Source organism: Aquarana catesbeiana, linkage group LG02 (genome assembly GCF_042186555.1).
Source record: "Aquarana catesbeiana isolate 2022-GZ linkage group LG02, ASM4218655v1, whole genome shotgun sequence".
Lineage (NCBI taxonomy): Eukaryota > Metazoa > Chordata > Amphibia > Anura > Ranidae > Aquarana > Aquarana catesbeiana.
The window spans coordinates 593,266,582-593,285,333 of NC_133325.1; the positions used below are offsets into that span (position 1 = coordinate 593,266,582).

The window sequence follows — 18,752 nt, forward strand, 5'->3', positions numbered from 1 at the left end:
TTTGTCACCAATGGAATATTTTCCTATCACTTGCTCCCAGGGCAACTCTAAAACTCAGGATTTACCCTTATTTGTCTCTTAATGACAACGGTCAATGGATAAATAGAGGGAATGAATCACCCTAGCAAGGACACAGGTAGCAATCAAAACAGAGGATCCAAATCTTCCCCATGCTATCCCTGCCAGCATGTGGGCTGAAAACACTGGCATTAAAGTCATGTTAAACCTAAAACTAATAATGTAATATATTGCAGTTTACCAATCATTAGATGTGGTGGCTGTATTAGTATTTTTTAGGCTTTTTTTCCCCTCTGTTTTCCCATAGTGATCTTGCCAGTAACATACCTCCTGTATTAGACACCACTCTGGATGAATGAGCACAGGGGGCAAGTTTGAACAGAAGCATTGTCAGTCTGGGGGGAGGGGAGGGTTAGATTGGCTAGCAGATCTAATTACAGTAACAAATTGAAGCTGAGGTCCAACTAACACTTTATAATCAGTTACAGCAAACATTTTTTTTACCTTTTGGTATAAAGTTTTTACATGCATAAATAAAAGCTGATCATTTTAAGCACCCCTGCCAGTGTTACATGGTTTGTCTGTCTCATCCCTGTAACTGCAAGAGAGCTTCTTTGATTGAATTAAATTTGGGTTTATTAGTGCTTTAAAGCGGAGTTCCAGGCATCCCCCCCCCCCCCCCCACATTTGTGATCAGTTTGTGACACTTATTTGGACACTTGTTTTTTTTTTTTTTTTTGCAGCAGCAGGTGCGTCATGTCCACCCGCCCATTGGCTCCTGGGATTGATTACACTCATATCCCAGGAGCCAATGGGCATGTGGACATGACGCCGCTTGTAGCATCACGCTGCACTTTGTAGTTTATGCATATGTGCGAGATTGGGAGGCGCACGCTGGGTAGCCAGCAGCACCGTATCCCAGAAGGAGGAACGAGTGGGCGTCAGATTTCCACACTAAGGATGGGAGCGCACTCACTGGGGACTACAAAGTGAGTTTATTTTACAAGCTCATGATTTATAATAGCTACATTTCATACACATTCCGTATGAATAGCATTAGGTGCGATCATAACGAGGGTTATTTTAAAATACAAAAACAACCTGGAACTCCGCTTTAAGCGGTAAATCCAAGAACTGAAACAACCAGCTCCTGGGATTACTGATCTTGCTACACAGCATTCCATAGGTGCAATTGTTGCAGATCACTGTAAACATAATGCTTTATGAGAAATGTAACAGCACTTCCTTCCTGTACACAAGCTCAGGCAAAGCCTTTACCTGCCCCTTCCTGTAGCAGCAAATCACTCCTATATTGCATTCCTTTTAAAAAATCAAATCTTTTTTAATCAGCAAACTTTGAAGGTTATATTTTGGGGTACATATCTGTGTCTGTGCTAATTATGTAAAAGTTGAGTTGGGAAGAATCACAGAAAAATGTATTCTTTACAAAGATTTCACTATTTCTAAATAAAAAAGATATATGTTGTAATCAAATTAAAGCCCTTTCAAGCATTTGAGAGCTCAACTAGGCAAATGTGTGAATGAAAAATTGCGCTATTAACATGCCTTAGTAAATTCGGAATCATCGCTAATCGCGATTCCGCAGATCTGCAAGTGCCAATTGTTACTAAGTTATTATATAGCACTGCACTGCAACTATGATTCATGTACGTGAGGAAAACATTTTTATGTGAGATGTGCTCTACCTTATGTGCATGTATTGATGTATATTGCAATTAGTATTCTGAGTTTTTTTTCTTCTTTTGCTAATGAATGCAGCTATGAATGAGTATTGCAGAGTAATGTCTGCTATTCTGTAAAGTTACATTGTTAAAGGGGGCTTCCAGATTCCGATAAGCCCCCCCACCCACAGACCCCGACAACCATCGGCCAGGGTTGACAGGAAGAGGCCACTGTCCCCATCAACATGGGGACAAGGTGCATTGGGGGGCACCCCAAAGCAACCTCCCCATGTTGAGAGCATGTGGCCTGGTATAGTTCAGGAGGGGGGGCGCTCGCTTATCCCCCCCTATCCTGACCTTCAGGCTGCATGCTCGGATAAGGTTCTGGTATGGATTTTGGGGGGGACCCCACTCCAATTTTTTCTTCAAATGTTGGCGTGGATTTCCCCTTCTAACCTATGCCAGACCCAAAGAGCCTGGTATGGATTTTGGGGGGGGATCCCATACCAATTTTATTTTTAAATTTGGGCGAGGCGTTCCCCTTAAAATCTATGCCAGACCCAAAGGGCCACGTTTTGTTTAAAAAATCGTTTTTGGGGTATTTGTTTTTCTTAATTTGGTGCTTAGAGAGAATTCACATTTAGTTGACATATTTCATGGTTTACCTAATCCACAAAAGAATTAATAGAACCCTGAAATTCAGCATGGAAACAGGGATTTTTGTTTGCTTGTTTTTTGTTTTTTTTGGGGGGTTTCTTTCCCCCCACCCCCCTTTACACTTTCTACTCAAGGACTTGCATGTGTGCACAACCAAATACTTTTGTATTCAACTAGGTTTAATACAGATTTGAAGGGGTATGAATAGTTTGCACTACAGAAAATATGTATTTATATTCTGCAAAAGTCAAACAAAGCAAAAAAAAAGACTTTTTATTTCAACATTAGTATAAACATTTGGTACATTAATGTATTTGGGCCAAAAAACAAAAGGCATGGAAATGATGCTGCAGCATTTGACAATATAGTTAGAAGGGCCCTGCTCAAAAGAGCTTACAATCCTCAAAGGTAGGACACAAAAAATTAGACACATTAAAAAAATCAAACTAGAAAAGCAGGGATACAAACCAAGCTAATAACAAGCATGACTAAACTTTGTTGGTGATCAAAAGTCCTTCCTCGCCCCAAACCCCAAAAAAGTTACTTGGCAGGGATACAAATCAAGCTATTAACAACCATGACAAACCTTTGTGGTGTTCAGAAGTCCTCACCCCAAACCCCAAAAAGTTAAATGGCAGGATTATCATAAGCAAAAACAGACAAAATGAATACAAGAGCCAAAAAGGCAGAGCGCAAACTACATTGACACACACAACAGGAATGAATTAGCCTTCATTTTCATCTAAACCATTACATAGCAGTTGTAAGTCTAACATGTGAGATTTAGAAGCAATCATCAAACCACACACTTAGTGGGGTGTGGGTCAGGAATTATGCACACCCCCCAAAAAAAACAAAAACATATCTATTTGTAACCCAAAATACACACTGCAAAGAAAGATTCAGGCCTGTTCTTAGACCAAATACCCACCACAAATGCATGCTTTTAAATAACTTAGCTATGTTTGCTAGCACACCCACCTAGACCCACCCAGTAAAGGACAAACCCACCAGTGTAATTGTTTCTGTCTCTTCATGCCTCAAATGCTCACATCTGTTCATCAGGAATACACACTCTTTACAAATGAAAGCATGCATCAGCATAGATATCTGTGCAGGGCAAACATCAAAATGACAATGTCCAAGGCTCTCACAATGATCAGTGATCCCAAAAATCTCCAAATTAAACTTGTACGTTGTTGGGCATGTGGAGGGTACAAAACAGGAAATGACAGCTTTGTGAGTGCTGCTTCACACAGATTGGTGACAAAGCGCATTTGTCATTCATCATCAGGATACAACATTAAAATGTGTGTGCAGGATCACACCAACTTATACATCCATATCTGGCCTAAAACACCACAGTTCTAGATTTGGTGCAAACCCACACTTGTTTTATAATGTTATTTCTTGGGGTTCCATTATGTAAAACCCATCAAAAATGTAATCACTGGTAAAAAAGAAACTTTAACAACTCAACAGAGGAACAACATACAAATCTCTAGCCAGGTAGCGGGACTGGGATTCCAACCAAGAACCTCAGAACTGCTAGGCAGAAGTGCTAACCAGTTAGCCACTGTGCTGCCACATGTAGTTAGGCTACATCTCTGTGGTGTGAAATAGTCCTAAGTTTCAAGGGTGCAAGATGTTAATCAATGCAGATGCACTGTGGAAGGCCAGAGAGCAATTGAACAACCTGTTTCTGGCATATGCCATCCATTTTGAAGGCTGGTTATGGCTGATTACTGTCAGCATGCTGAGAAATAAACAGCTGTCATTTTGTGGGTTTGGGCTTGGTAAGAGGCTGCAATTAGTGCTGGTGAGGAAATGTTAATGCTGGTTATAGTCCTTGCCCATGGAAAACATATGACATGATTTGCAATGGTGGTGGAAGCCTCCTACACATAAATATTACATTTAGACATAATTTATGTAAGGACCTGAGTCAGGAGCTATGTTTAACAACATAGGGAGAACATACAACTTCTCTACATGAAGTGGCATGTTTGGGATTCAAACCAAGAATCTCAGTGCTGCTTAGCAGAAGTGCTAACCATTTAGCCACTGTACTGCCACATGTGGAATCCTCCTATACATAAATACACATTAATACTGCATTCCATTTCAACATATACCTATGGGTGGTAGAATGACATTATTCACGAGTTATTCTTCTTGATTTATTCTGTGATATTTAGTGGTTCTTGCAGGGACGTGTAGTGAGGCCAGTGGCTGGTGAGGCACTGGCTAGTATCAGAGCCAGATGCACACAGGTTGCACACGCCACGATTGTTAGAGCAAGAGCAATAATTCTAGCACTAGACCTCCTCTGTAACTCTAAACATGTAACCTGTAAAAAAAATTAAAGTGTCACCTATGGAGATTTATAAGTACGGAAGTTTGGCGCCATTCCACAAACGTGTGTAATTTTAACGTTAGTGTTTTGTTTTTTTTATTCATGAAACAGTTTTTTTCCAAACACATTTAAAAAAATTGCTGTGCAAATACCATGTGACATAAAAAGTTGCGATGCATACTAGTTCATTATGCCTTTGTCTTGCAGGGTTTTTTTTATGTTTTGCTGCAAATTTAAAATGATTGAAAATTACTTTTGATATTTTATGAGATTTTAGTGATTTGGTTTATATTTCATTTTGGGTAAAACCAAAAGTGTATAATATGGTACTTTTGAGGTTTTAGTTATTTACACCTAAGCCTCAGTTTATCTGCTTTATTAATAAACAGTGAGGCCATGTGGGATAGCAGTTTTAGGCTGCTTGACTGACCCACTTATTTTGTTAGTAGAGGGCCTGACAGCTGAAGAGCCTGTAGTTAAGGCATGGTTCTGATATTTTCCTTTTACTTTCACAGTTAGTATTTTGTTGTACTTCTTCTACTGCAGGTCTAACAGTGGCTGCTAGTATACGGTAAGGTTGGGCATTTTTGGCACAGGTTTTGGTACTTAAAGCCAATTTTCCCCATTGCTCCCTCCCACCCCCATTTAATACATCCTTCCCAGAGTAAAGATTTTCTTACCTGGTGAAGTCCGTTATAATCACCTGAGTCCGCCCCATCCAGGTCCCTCACTGACATTGTTGCCTCATGAGGCGACCACTAATCCTGTACCACTTGTAAGCCTTGCCAGTCATTCTCCTTCTCTCCCATGGGTTTGATGTCATCCATCGTTAGTATCCTAACATGACCCCCTCCACTGGCCAGCCAAGGGAAATTGTCCACATCACACAGGCAGTGATGTAGATACCTGAGAGAAGGACCCCTCCAGGGAGTAAATAGTGAAAAGGTGGACTTGACGCTGGATGATCACGTAACCGCAGGTTCAGGTAAGTAAAAATGGGGTAAAGAGGTTTTTTTTTTTTTTTGTAAATCCAGTGATCAGATAGAGGGGAGGGGGAAGAAGGGCTGGGGGGGATACATTCATCCTGGAGTTGGACTTTAAACATTATATCAAGCCAAAAACTTTAAAAAAAAAAAGGCTTTAAAGCATTAGTAAACCGCGGCAATGTAAAAAAACAAAAACAAAACTTTTTATGCAGGCAATTGCCTGTGCTAGAATGCATCATATACTAGCAAATTATGAAATACTTACCTTAGAATGAAGCCCTCCAGCGGTGCCCTGTCACTGTGGACAGGGCTTCTATCTTCCCCTTGGTCTTTCTTCTGGGTTTGCGGGCTCCGGCTGTAGTAGCCAGAGCCGTGATGATGCCACCACCCGCTCATGCGCGCTGCAGCCCTCAGTTCCTGCACAAATCTCTGAAGGTCCACAACGGTAGGCCAGACCTTCAGAGCGCATGCGCCGCTGAGGTCACTGGCTGCATCCAGAACGAATATCTCCTAAACGGTGCACGTTTAGGAAATATATTTATTTTACCTACAGGTAAGCCTTATTATAGGCTTATTTGTAAGTAAAAGTCACAAAGCGGACTTTGCTACCGCTTTAAACAGGACTTGTTTGTGAGTAGATTTACACTGAACCGGCCAAAGCATACATAGTGATTGTGTCTCGAATATTCCTGTTGTAGATCATTATCTATTGTGTCGATCAATGCTGAAAGCATCCACAATAGTCATCTTTCCACTGCTTTTCTGAACTGTGGTATATTTTGAGGTTGGTGAACCAACAAACTTGGACCACAAATTGGGCCCCATAATCAATTTCGGCTTCTTAAAGATCACAAATGCGCAACATTTTGTTGAATGAAAATGGGATTCGTGTGTTTTTGGGGAAGCATAAAATAGCTGCAAAGTGACAATTGGCTTTATCAGACAAATGGTCTAATTACATTGTCTTATGCCGCATACACACGAGCGGACTTTCCGGCATACTTGGTCCGTCCGCCGGACAATCCGATCGTGTGTAGGCTTCGGCGGACTTTTTTTCCCCAAAAGTCCGCCGGACCTAGATTTAAAACATGTTTTAAATCTTTCCGTCGGACTCAGTTTCTGATGGAAAGTCCATTCATCTGTATGCTGGTCCGACGGAAAGCCCGCTCGTCTGTATGCTGGTCCGACAGACCAGATACGACGCAAGGGCAGGGTATTGCATCTCACGCTCGCTGCAATAGGAAAAAAAAATTTCTTATTGCGGCGAGCGTGGGGCATACCAGGCCCTTAGGTCTGGTATGGATTTTAAAGGGAACCCCCTACGCCGAAAAAACGGCATGGGGTCCACCCTAAAATCCATACCAGACCCGATCCGAGCACGCAGCCCGGCCGGTCAGCAAAGGGGGTGGGGACGAGCGAGCGCCCCCCCCCCCTCCTGAACCGTACCAGGCCGCATGCCCTCAACATGGGGGGTGGGTGCTTTGGGGGAGGGGGGCCCTGCGGGGCCCCCCCAAAGCACCTTCTCCCCATGTTGTTGAGGACAAGGGCCTCTTCCTGACAACCCTGGCCGTTGGTTGTCGGGGTCTGCGGGTGGGGGACTTATCGGAATCCAGGAGCCCCCTATAATAAGAGGGCCCCCAGATCCCGGCCCCCCACCCTATGTGAATGAGTATGGGGTATATGGTACCCCTACCCATTTACCTAGGGAAAAAGTGTCAATAATAAAACACACTACACAGGTTTTTAAAATAATTTATTAAACAGCTCCGGGGGGTCTTCCTCTGGCTTCGGGGGTCTTCTTCTGGCTTCGGGGGTCCCTCCGGTTCCTCTTCTCCCGGCGTCTGGTTGGTTCTTCTCTGCTCTCTCTGGCCTCTTCTCCCGGTGTTCCAGTTCTTCTGCCAGCTCCTCCGCTGTCTTCATGCCGCTCTTTTGCCAGCGGAGGTCCGGACTTCTGGGCTTCTTGTCTTCTTCCCGCTTCTCTTCTCCAGATGTTGACACGACGCTCTCTCTGGCTGGACTGCTCTCTGAGCGCTCCGTTGTGACCTATATAGGCGGAGACCCCACCCCCTTATGCCGTCACAGTACCTGGGCATGCTGGGACTGTGACGTTTTAGGGGGCGTGGTCAACATCACCCGGTGACCACACCCCCTAAAACGTCAGTCCCAGCATGCCCAGGGACTGTGACGGCATAAAGGGGCAGGGTCTCCGCCTATATAAGTCACAACGGAGCGCTCAGAGAGCAGTCCAGCCAGAGAGAGCGTCGTGTCAACATCTGGAGAAGAGAAGAGGGAAGAAGACAAGAAGCCCAGAAGTCCGGACCTCCGCTGGCAAAAGAGCGGCATGAAGACAGCGGAGGAGCCGGCAGAAGAACTGGAACACCGGGAGAAGAGGCCAGAGCAATCGGAGAAGAACCAACTGGACACCGGAAGAAGAGGAACTGGAGGGACCCCCGAAGCCAGAAGAAGACCCCCGAAGCCGGAGGAAGACCCCCCCGGAGCTGTTTAATAAATTATTTTAAAAACCTGTGTAGTGTGTTTTATTATTGACACTTTTTCCCTAGGTAAATGGGTAGGGGTACCATGTACCCCATACTCAATCACATAGGGTGGGGGGCCGGAATCTGGGGGTCCTTTTATTATAGGGGGCTCCCGGATTCCAAAAGCCCCCCGCCCGCAGACCCCGACAACCAACGGCCAGGGTTGTCGGGAAGAGGCCCTTGTTCTCATCAACATGGGGACAAGGTGCTTTGGGGTGGGGGGGCCCCGCAGGGCGCTCCCTCCCCCAAAGCACCCACCCCCCATGTTGAGGGCATGCGGCCTGGTACGGTTCAGGAGGGGGGGGCGCTCGCTCGTCCCCACCCCCTTTCCTGACCGGCCGGGCTGCGTGCTCGGATTGGGGTCTGGTATGGATTCTAGGGGGGACCCCACGCCGTTTTTTCGGCGTAGGGGCTTCCCTTTATAATCCATACCAGACCTAAGGGCCTGGTATGACCCGCGACAGGGCTCGCAAGGTGTCAATCTCGACGATAAAAGCGGCAAGATTGACTTCCTTTTCTAGTCCCGTTAATACCAGAGTCACGTTGAAAATGAACGGACTTGTCCGTGTGTGGGCAAGTCCGTTCATTCTGAAAGTCCGCCATAACTCTGGCGAAAGTCAGTCGGAAAGACGGGCGGACCTAGCCTGCCGGAAAGTCCGGTCGTGTGTAGGCAAGTCCGTCCGTTCAGGTAGTCCGCCGGAAAGTCCGCTCGTGTGTACGAGGCATTAAAGTATAACTAAAGACAAAACTTTGTGTTTGTGCCCCCATTAGGGAGATCCACCCTCTCTATTTGTCCTGTTTACCATTACCATTCATATCATTGAAAGTGAAAGTAAAAAAAAAAAATTGGGGGTTTGTCCCCAGAAAAGTAATAGAGGGGAAATATTTCACTGGGGACACTAGTTCTGGTGACCTCGGAGTTCCCTCTATTTTCAGTGAATTAAAGGAGAAGTATAGCCAAAGCTCATTTGGCTTTTCTTCTCCTATGGATCACAGGAGTGCAATTTGTTGTGCACTTCTGTGACCCGGTTTCAGCTGAGATCGGGCTGAAGTCTGATGTCATGGATTTCAGTCCAGGCACAGCGTCATAATGACAAAGTCCGGATCCGCCAGGTGCCTGGACTGACACCTGTCTCAGCCTCTCAGCAAGTCGCTGAGAGCCTGAGCCGGCCGCTCCCCGCCCCTCCACAGCCCAGCGCTCCAGTGAGCAAGGAGGAGGCAGAGAGGAGAGCTGTGAATGACAGTCTACATCTCTCTGCTCTGGGATCTCTGAAAACCAAGCGATTGGTTCTCAGTGTAGAGGCGCCGGGGGACAGATGCAGCATTGGACCCATGCTGCATCCACTTAGGTAAGTATGATTCGCAAAAAAAAAAAAAAAATCCTTTACTTCTCTTTTAATATTTGTAGACTTGCAATTGTATGATAGCTTTACACAAGTCAAAGTAACATTAAAAACCAAAGCAGTATTTGTTTTTTGCACACATTTGATTTTAAATAAGCTTGTGAAAGGTAAATAATGAGGATGATACTCAGATAAATATTTTGCATTGACTTTATCGTATTACTTACATGAGACAAAAATATGTGGTTCTGGCTAGCAAACTAAATTCCTTAAAATAAAAAGTAAAAAATCTAAAAACCATAGAGTTCTGTTTGGGAAAAATGTTTAGCTATCACATAACAGATACTTGGTAATATGAGAGGTTAATACACCTCATAACCCAGGCATTCCACATAAACTCTTACCCAAGGCATTGACATTGGCTCCAATGTGACGTTTAAAAATAACCTCTCAAAATCCTAAACATCATTTAAAAGTTGAGCTTGGCTAGAAAGTTAACACGATAAGAAAAGTTTATACGTTTTATCCTTAAAATATTCACAATCTATAAAAACATCACCAGGCAGTACACCAACACAACAGTAATAGTTATTTTCCAGTGACATTCCATGGTTTATTAATGCATTTTTCTGGCCAGGAACAGCTAATTTAATTCCATAACTCTGTTTTTAAAAACAGGCATTCATAATTCATACATTTATGCCTGCCATTTTGATATATGCTCAATTTTTTAAAAGTTGCATGCTATTTCATAAGCTTATTTTCTGTCTTTATGAATATACACAATAAGGAAACAATGTTTAAAATAGAAATGGTTTAGTGTTACCATTATGAAGTATTATAGACTACTTTGAGTGAATGTGTGAACATCAAAACAGTTTTGTTGGTTAGGCTCCATGCACACTGGGCTCAAAAAAATGCCTGTTCTCTTGGGAGTGAAAAACGCTCATATGGAGCATTTTTTTGTACAAAGTCTAGACAAGTTTAGAAGAGTTTTACATTTTTTTTCTTCCAGTGAACTCCAATCAGAAACGTGAACCAGAAGGGTTTTTTTCCTGCCTCTAAATGTTGAGCTCAAAATATGCCTGTAAACGTCCTAATGTGCATGGACACAATGGATAACACTGAGTTGCTTCTACAGGCAGAACACAAAATTCCTGTAGAAGCAATATGTTTTAAGCCATTGTGCATGGAGCCTTTCAGTATTGTGTACTCTTTTTAGAGCCTAAAATTGGCTGAACAGAAATGATAGGTGAGATCTTCATAGTATCCCCCAGATCACTATAAAGTACTACACTGGTTGATATTGGGCAAACGGGCCTCTGGGTGGTGTTTTTATACAAGCAGAGTGGACAGTTCACCTACATGACCCAATCTGGGTAACTGAATTTAAAATAAAAAAATATAAACATTAGTGCAGCGCTGGGAAATAGGATAAATGGAAAAAAAAAAGGAGTTTATAGACATAGGACACAAAGGCACCAAAAAGTGTAAAGATGTGCATTGAATCAACCACTCCGTGGATAAATCTGTGTGCAGCCTCCACCTCAGACACTACTAGCCGCTCACCTCAGATATAGGACCCCTGAGTTAACAGGTAGGTCAAACACACTTGCCCATGAAGGGTGTATTTACTTACGATGCAGTCAGGGATAATCTCCCAAAGCAGATGTAGGATCCGGGTAAATGTGGTCAAGTCAAAACGAAGTATCACATCAGCATGTACAGGTAGACTTTCCTTGAAATTAGCACGGGAGTAATCACCATTGACAGGTGGTCTGGTATATGCAAATAAAAGAAATATAGTGCTCTCTGCTAAAACTTACCATAATTTATTGTAATCAAAGGTAAAATACTTACAAAGGCACCACTTCAACTAAGTGCAGGTAACGAGCGCTCGGTACAATTAGATCCGGAGTGATGGCCACGGATGACGTCACGTGACTCCTTCCCCTTTACAGCTATAACAGCTTCAACTCTTCTGAGAAGGCTGTCCACAAGGTTTAGGAGTGTGTCTATGGGAATGTTTGATAATTCTTCCAGAAGAGCATTTGTGAGGTCAGGCCGTGACGTTGGACGGGAAGGCCTGGCTCGCAGTCTCCGCTCTAATGCATCCCAAAGGTGTTCTATTGGGTTGAGGTCAGGACTCTGTGCAGGCCAGTCAAGTTCCTCCACCCCAAACTCACTCATCCATGTCTTTATGGGCCTTGCTTTGTGTACTGGTGCACAGTCATGTCGGAACAGGAAGAGGCCACCCCCAAACTGTTCCCACAAAGTTGGGAGCATGAAATTGTCCAAAATGTCATGGTATGCTGACGCCTTAAGAGTTCCCTTCACTGGAACCAAGAGGCCAAGCCCAACCCCTGAAAAACAACCCCACACCATAATCCCCCCTCCACCAAATGATTTGGACCAGTGCACAAAGCAAGGTCCATAATGGATAAGCGAGTTTGGGGTGGAGGAACTTGACTGGCCTGCACAGAGTCCTGACCTCAACCCAATAGAACACCTTTGGGATGAATTAGAGCGGAGATTGTGAGCCAGACCTTCCCGTCCAACATCAGTACCTGACCTCACAAATGCACTTCTGGAAGAATGGTCAAACATTCCCATAGACACTGAAACATTGTGGATAGATAGATAGATAGATAGATAGATAGATAGATAGATAGATAGATAGATAGATAGATAGATAGATAGATAGATAGATACATTTTCAATTCAAAGAAGATGATGTGAGGAGAAGCTCCATTATGGATATGCACAAGGCAGTAAAAACATTTCCTTCCTAATGCTGAATAAAACTAAAACAACATTTTGGCGGGGCTTGAAACACATTTAAATGTTATTTATTTTCCACTAATGTTTTTTAAAAGCCACTCCTGTGATTTATACAAATCTGTGTTACTGCATATTCAGGATGGAGTCAACAGTATTTATGACTTGAGCTTTGTAGCTTCCTGTGTGAGCTGCCTACTCGATGCCTGTTCATTGCACCATAAAGGAGAATAATCCTATTGAGTTCCCTCCTGTTCACTCCTTACCCTATAAACTGCCTAAATTTCCTTCTCCATGTTATGCATGCACTACTCACTGCCTGACTCACTGTGCATAGCCTCCCACTTTCAGATTGGTGTCTACAGTGTCAGACAGGAAGCTAATATAAAGATTAATTTTAGGCAGTGATGTATGTTATAATCGTGTAATGATTTTTAATGAATGTAAAATTGGATTAGAAAGGGTTCAACGTTGCAAAAAATGCAATAGTCTTACCTCGTTACTTCAGGTGCTCTTATTTGAACAGCATTAGTTGGTCCCAAATGAATGCAACATGTAAACTAAATATCCTTATTTTTTATTGCAAAGTTTGCTTGAAAGGGTATAGCAGTGTGCAGAGGGTTCATCCAGTATCTTGTGCATACAACGCATTTCTGAAGAAATGTATTTAAATAGCATTAGTTGGTCCCAAATTGAATGCTATTGTAGTGACCATTTTAATTCAATTTGAAATGTACCAGGACCAGAAGCCATTTGCTGACTGGACCACTGAGCTGGCATTAGAGTTAATGGAGAGCGGTATTTTGGAACAGCTAAGGTCAACATTCAAAAACTGATTTTGCAGTTGCATCATCTTCTGGATGATCTCTGGGTTCTCTCTAGTATACAGAGGATAGTTCTGGATGCTCGGGTACAGAGAGGTGACAAACTTGGTGGCGAGTTGGACTGAGAGTAGAAAAGGCCAGATTTAGGTGCCTCAGTGGAGCAGTTAGTGCCTGTTAGCATTGAAATTTTCACAAAGAGTGCATACAACTCATTTCTGCATTTGCTTACTGGACCACTGTGCTGGCATCAGAGTTTATGGAGAGCTGTTTATGGAAAGGTTAGCATGGAAGTAAATGTAATTAACATATTACATGTGCTTCTCACAGTTTTTCCAATAATACTCCCTAGAGCGTGTCTTTAAACTTCTACCAGGAAAATGGAGAAGCCCAAAGAAAAATGGTTGGGAGGAATTATTTCTATGAAATAAATCTAACTAGATGCCATGTCATGGACAATATCGGGTAGTTGACCCTCTGTGCTATATGCATGTGAGAGGATGTGAACCCTTAAAAGGGCCAAGGTGCAGAATCTAAGTACATGCCACTAGATCTTCACAAGAGCACCCGTAAGAGGTGATGGACTTCACTGGTGGATGTATCAGATTGCGGCCCCAAGTGTTTGGACCAGATTGACACGCAGATTTAGAAACAGACAAGCCAAAGGTTAGGACGGGCTTCGAACAAGTGCAGTCAAGTAGCTGAAATTGGTAATGTGGGGAATCAGGAATGTAGGTCAGCAGTAGCCAGCAAAGACTGAAGCCTTTGGCTAGAAAATGAACCGATTGCTCAGGCAACGGTTGTTGGCCTGAACATAGCTAAACAGTAAGGTTGGTTGATTGACAGGCTGGGTGAGGACTGATTTTGTATCTGCTATATCAATCAGTAGGTGCAATCTGGACATGCCTATACAGTACCTCCCAGTCATGTGGATCATAGCAGGCTGTAGTACAAAGTAATAAGTATTAAGTAAGTGAGATCATATTATGATAGAACAGCTCCGCTGCTGATCTGTGACACTAGGGCGGTTCAACTGAAGTTAAATGCAAGCCACAAGCTGTTCATAAAAATAGCATGTTTGAATATAGTGTTGCTTGTACGGTTATAGAACAGCTAAGGTCAACATTCAAAAACTGATTTTGCAGTTGCATCATCTCCTGGATATCCTTTGGATGAGCTGTGGATGCTCAGGTGTAGAGAGGTGCAAAACTTGGTGGCGAGTTAGACTGAGAGAAGAGGCCAGATTTTGCAGCCTCAGTGGAGCAGTTAGTGCCTGTTAGCAATGTCTTGTAGAAACTTTCACAAACAATGCATGCAACTCATTTCTGAAGAAACATCTCCAAAATGTAATAAGAGATGTTCTGGACATTGAGCAAAAATAGACTCTAGACTTTTAAAAGTTCATTTTGGAGGCAGCTGAAAAGACTAGTGAACAGGGGGTAGTTGGTGTTGTGGAAAGAACCTTAGGAACTGCTAGTTGACACCTACAGGAATGGAAGTTGTCAAAGTAAATAAGGTGGCCTTTAAGTCAGTGCTCAGTGAGGGTTGAACTGATTACACTGAAAGTGATTAGTACAAAGGTTACTAAAAATGCAAAACAGAGGTGTTAGAGGAATGTAGTGAACATTGTTAAAGCTGTTTATTGACCTTTATGATTTTATTGATGGTAGTGCAGGATATTGCTCAGATTGTTAAGATCTTATAAAGGTCTTACTTAGGTAATCTTCTTGTCTCAAGGTAGACAAGGTAGGTCGTTGGTTTGGTTCTCAATGCCAAAGGCTGCATAACAGTTATACCACTCAGTGGATTCATTTAAGAAAATTATTTTTATTCAGATTTAAAAAAAAAATAAGCATGTGAAACTCTTCTTTCTTAAAGCCTTATTAAACCCAAAAGCAAACATTTATTATATTACACATCTAACCAATTCTTAGACGTGATTGCTGCATTCATTTTATTTTTTGGGCTTCCTTTCCTTTATTTTCAGCAGGTGTTCTGGCCAGTAACTCTGTTGTTTTTTTCAAAAGAACAAGCTCTCTTCCAGATGTTGCAGTTAGCGGGATGATACAAACCATTTAACACTGATAGGGGTACTTACAATGATTAGCTTTTATTGATTTATGTGAAACCTTTATCCCCTCCCTCAAAAGAACTGTTGCTGTAACTGCCTATAATGTGTAAACTTGAGTTTGGTTTCAATTTATAGTGTATCTAAATCTTCTAGTACATCTAACATCCCCCCCCCCCAAATTAACAATGCTATCCAAAGGTGCCCCTGTGCTCCTTCATCCAAAGTGGGGGCCATCTAATACAAGAGGTGTGTTACTGGCCAGATCATCAGGTGAAAACAGAAGGAAAAAAAAGAAATGATTGGTAAGCTACAATATATTTGATTTTTGGGTTTGGTTGTAATACCTCTTTAATTTACTAATGACCTTCTAGTGTCTGAAATTCTGAAGAGCGTTGTATGGTCTTTAGAAGAGAACTCTTTAGGTTAACTTTAAGTGGATTAATGGATTTCAGCATACCACTTCGTCATAACATTTTATTTAATTGGAAATACTTTCTGCAACAATATCGGTTGTCCTTGTAAAGTTATTTTTCTCTTTGTAAGGATACTTCTATTAAATTCCCATCTAATGCCTCTGTATAAATATATGAACACATAAATTGTGGGTCAGAAAAAATAAAATTTAATATAAAATAAACCTCTGTTCTGACAACTTGAAATGCATATTGATTTCTACCACTAGGGGGAGAGATAATCTAAGGAATGAGCTAAATAATTTACTGGTGCAATAGCGGCTGCGGCTGAATCAAATGTTATTTCATAGCTGGAATTAATTCTGCCCCAGGTAAATTGTTATGGTGGCTTTGGAAATCCATTAATGGGATAAATATTTCTAGAAGAATAATGTTTGCATCAGCTTTGGTTTTAACTCTTTAAAGCCTTTGGAATAAATCCATGTAAGGCTGCATATGTACCTGTTACAGTAATTTAATACAAAATACTTATTTCAATACTGATGCATTTGAGGGAAATGATAGAAAAAGATGAGCTTTTTATGATGCTGATCTTGTTTCTTTACATAGAGACCCGCCTTAATTGCATATTTATAAGTTGTATCTTTAGTTAACAATACTGTGCTTGGTCACTGCTACGCTGAACCCTGAGTATATATAGAACCCTGAGTGTATACTGAACCCTGAGTGTATACTGAACCCTGAGTATATATAGAACCCTGAGTGTATACTGAACCCTGAGTGTATACTGAACCCTGAGTGTATACTGAACCCTGAGTATATATAGAACCCTGAGTGTATACTGAACACTGAGTATATATAGAACCCTGAGTGTATATAGAACCCTGAGTGTATACTGAACACTGAGTATATATAGAACCCTGAGTGTATACTGAACCATGAGTATATATAGAACCCTGAGTGTATACTGAACCCTGAGTGTATACTGAACCCTGAGTATATATAGAACCCTGAGTGTATACTGAACCCTGAGTGTATACTGAACCCTGAGTGTATACTGAACCCTGAGTATATATAGAACCCTGAGTGTATACTGAACACTGAGTATATATAGAACCCTGAGTGTATATAGAACCCTGAGTGTATACTGAACACTGAGTATATATAGAACCCTGAGTGTATACTGAACCCTGAGTATATATAGAACCCTGAGTGTATACTGAACCCTGAGTATATATAGAACCCTGAGTGTATACTGAACACTGAGTATATATAGAACCCTGAGTGTATATAGAACCCTGAGTGTATACTGAACACTGAGTATATATAGAACCCTGAGTGTATACTGAACCCTGAGTATATATAGAACCCTGAGTGTATACTGAACACTGAGTATACACTGAACATTTATGTCCCGTACACACGGTCGGATTTATCGACGGAAAATGTTCGATGGGAGCTTGTTGTCGGAAATTCCGACCGTGTGTAGGCTCCTTCTGACTTTTTCCATCGGAATTTCTGTCACAAAATTTGAGATCTGGATCTCAAATTTTCCGACAACAAAATCCGTTGTCGTAAATTCCGATCGTGTGTACACAATTCCGACACACAAAGTTCCACGCATGCTCGGAATCAAGCAGAAGATCCGCACTGGCTATTGAACTTCATTTTTCTCGGCTTGTCGTACGTGTTGTACGTCACCACGTTCTTGACGTTCGGAATTTCCGACAAGATTTGTGTGACCGTGTGTATTGAAGACAAGTTTGAGCCAACATCCGTCGGAAAAAATCCATGGATTTTTTTGTCTGAATGTCCAATCGTGTGTACGGGGCATTAGTATCCGCTGAACACTGAGTATCCGCTGGACACCGAGTTTACACTGGACACGAGTTTACACTGGACACCGAGTTTACACTGGACACCGAGTTTACACTGGACACCGAGTTTACACTGGACACTGAGTATACATTGAACACTGAGGGGTTGACTTACTAAAAGCAAATAGACTATGCAATTTGCAAAGTGTAGTTGCTCTAGACATTAGTAAATGAGCAGAAGCTACAGTATGCTGACTTTCATTATCCAATCGTGTACAAGCAAAAATGCATTTTTTTAAATTTTCCTTGCACGTGATTGGGTATTCTTTGCAAAAAACCTCACCTCACCTTACCTCATTTACTAAGCTCTGGAGCAACTGCACTTGTTTTTGCCTTTAGTAAATCAACCCCTGAGTATCACTGAGTATATGCTGAACACTTACAGTAAGCCTCATACACAGGATCAGATTTTCCGAGGGGAAATGTTTGATGACAGGCTGTTGGCGGAAAATATGACCGTGTGTGTGCTCCATCGGACAATTGTTGGCCAACTTTCCGTGGAAAAATGTTGGATGACAGGTTTTCAAAATTTCTGCCAACAAATGTGTATTGTCGGATTTTCTGAGCATGTGTACAAAAGTCCAACGTACAAACACGTATGCTCGGAAGCAAGGATGAGCCAGAAGCGGTCGGTCTTGTAAACTAATGTTTGTAATGGAGAATTAACATTCGTGACGTGGCAAATTCTGAAATCTCGAAATGCAGCGCACATTCTCTTCTTCTTTAATGGGATAATAATGAGGCTGCTTTGCTTGTGGTAGTGATGGAGTTATTGCAAATGAATTTTACAAGTCTTTTTTTTTTTTTTCTAGTGATATCAAGAATAATATTATTATGCTTTTTTTATGTGGATAAGTTACCACAACACCATTATCCCGTAGTTTTTAAGATCAAAGATACAACTATGTTGGTATCCCTTGTCAATTTTACATTGTAGTTTTTAAAATGTAACTGCCTACTCCCAAACTGTCATTTGAAGTAAAACACATAGCCAAGAATTATTCTACACAATTTTTTTTTATTGTGCATTAAAAAAAGAAAACAAATAAAATTAGATATGCTATCTGCCAATAGAACTTAACCAAAAAGTGCATTCTATGCATCCAAAAATATAGAAAATATACCAAATTAAATCATTATTCAACCAAAAAAATAATGTCAAAGCAATAACCCCAAGGCCAATAATTAACACGTTATCTCCTCCGATTCCGCA

At 41.8% G+C, this 18,752-nt stretch overlaps 1 protein-coding gene across 1 annotated transcript in view; it reads left to right on the plus strand.

Moving 5' to 3' along the window:
• Positions 1–18,752, plus strand: part of EFHC2 (EF-hand domain containing 2) — a 134,899-nt gene that overhangs the window by 57,757 nt on the left and 58,390 nt on the right. The gene's annotated exons all lie outside the window — the stretch shown is intronic.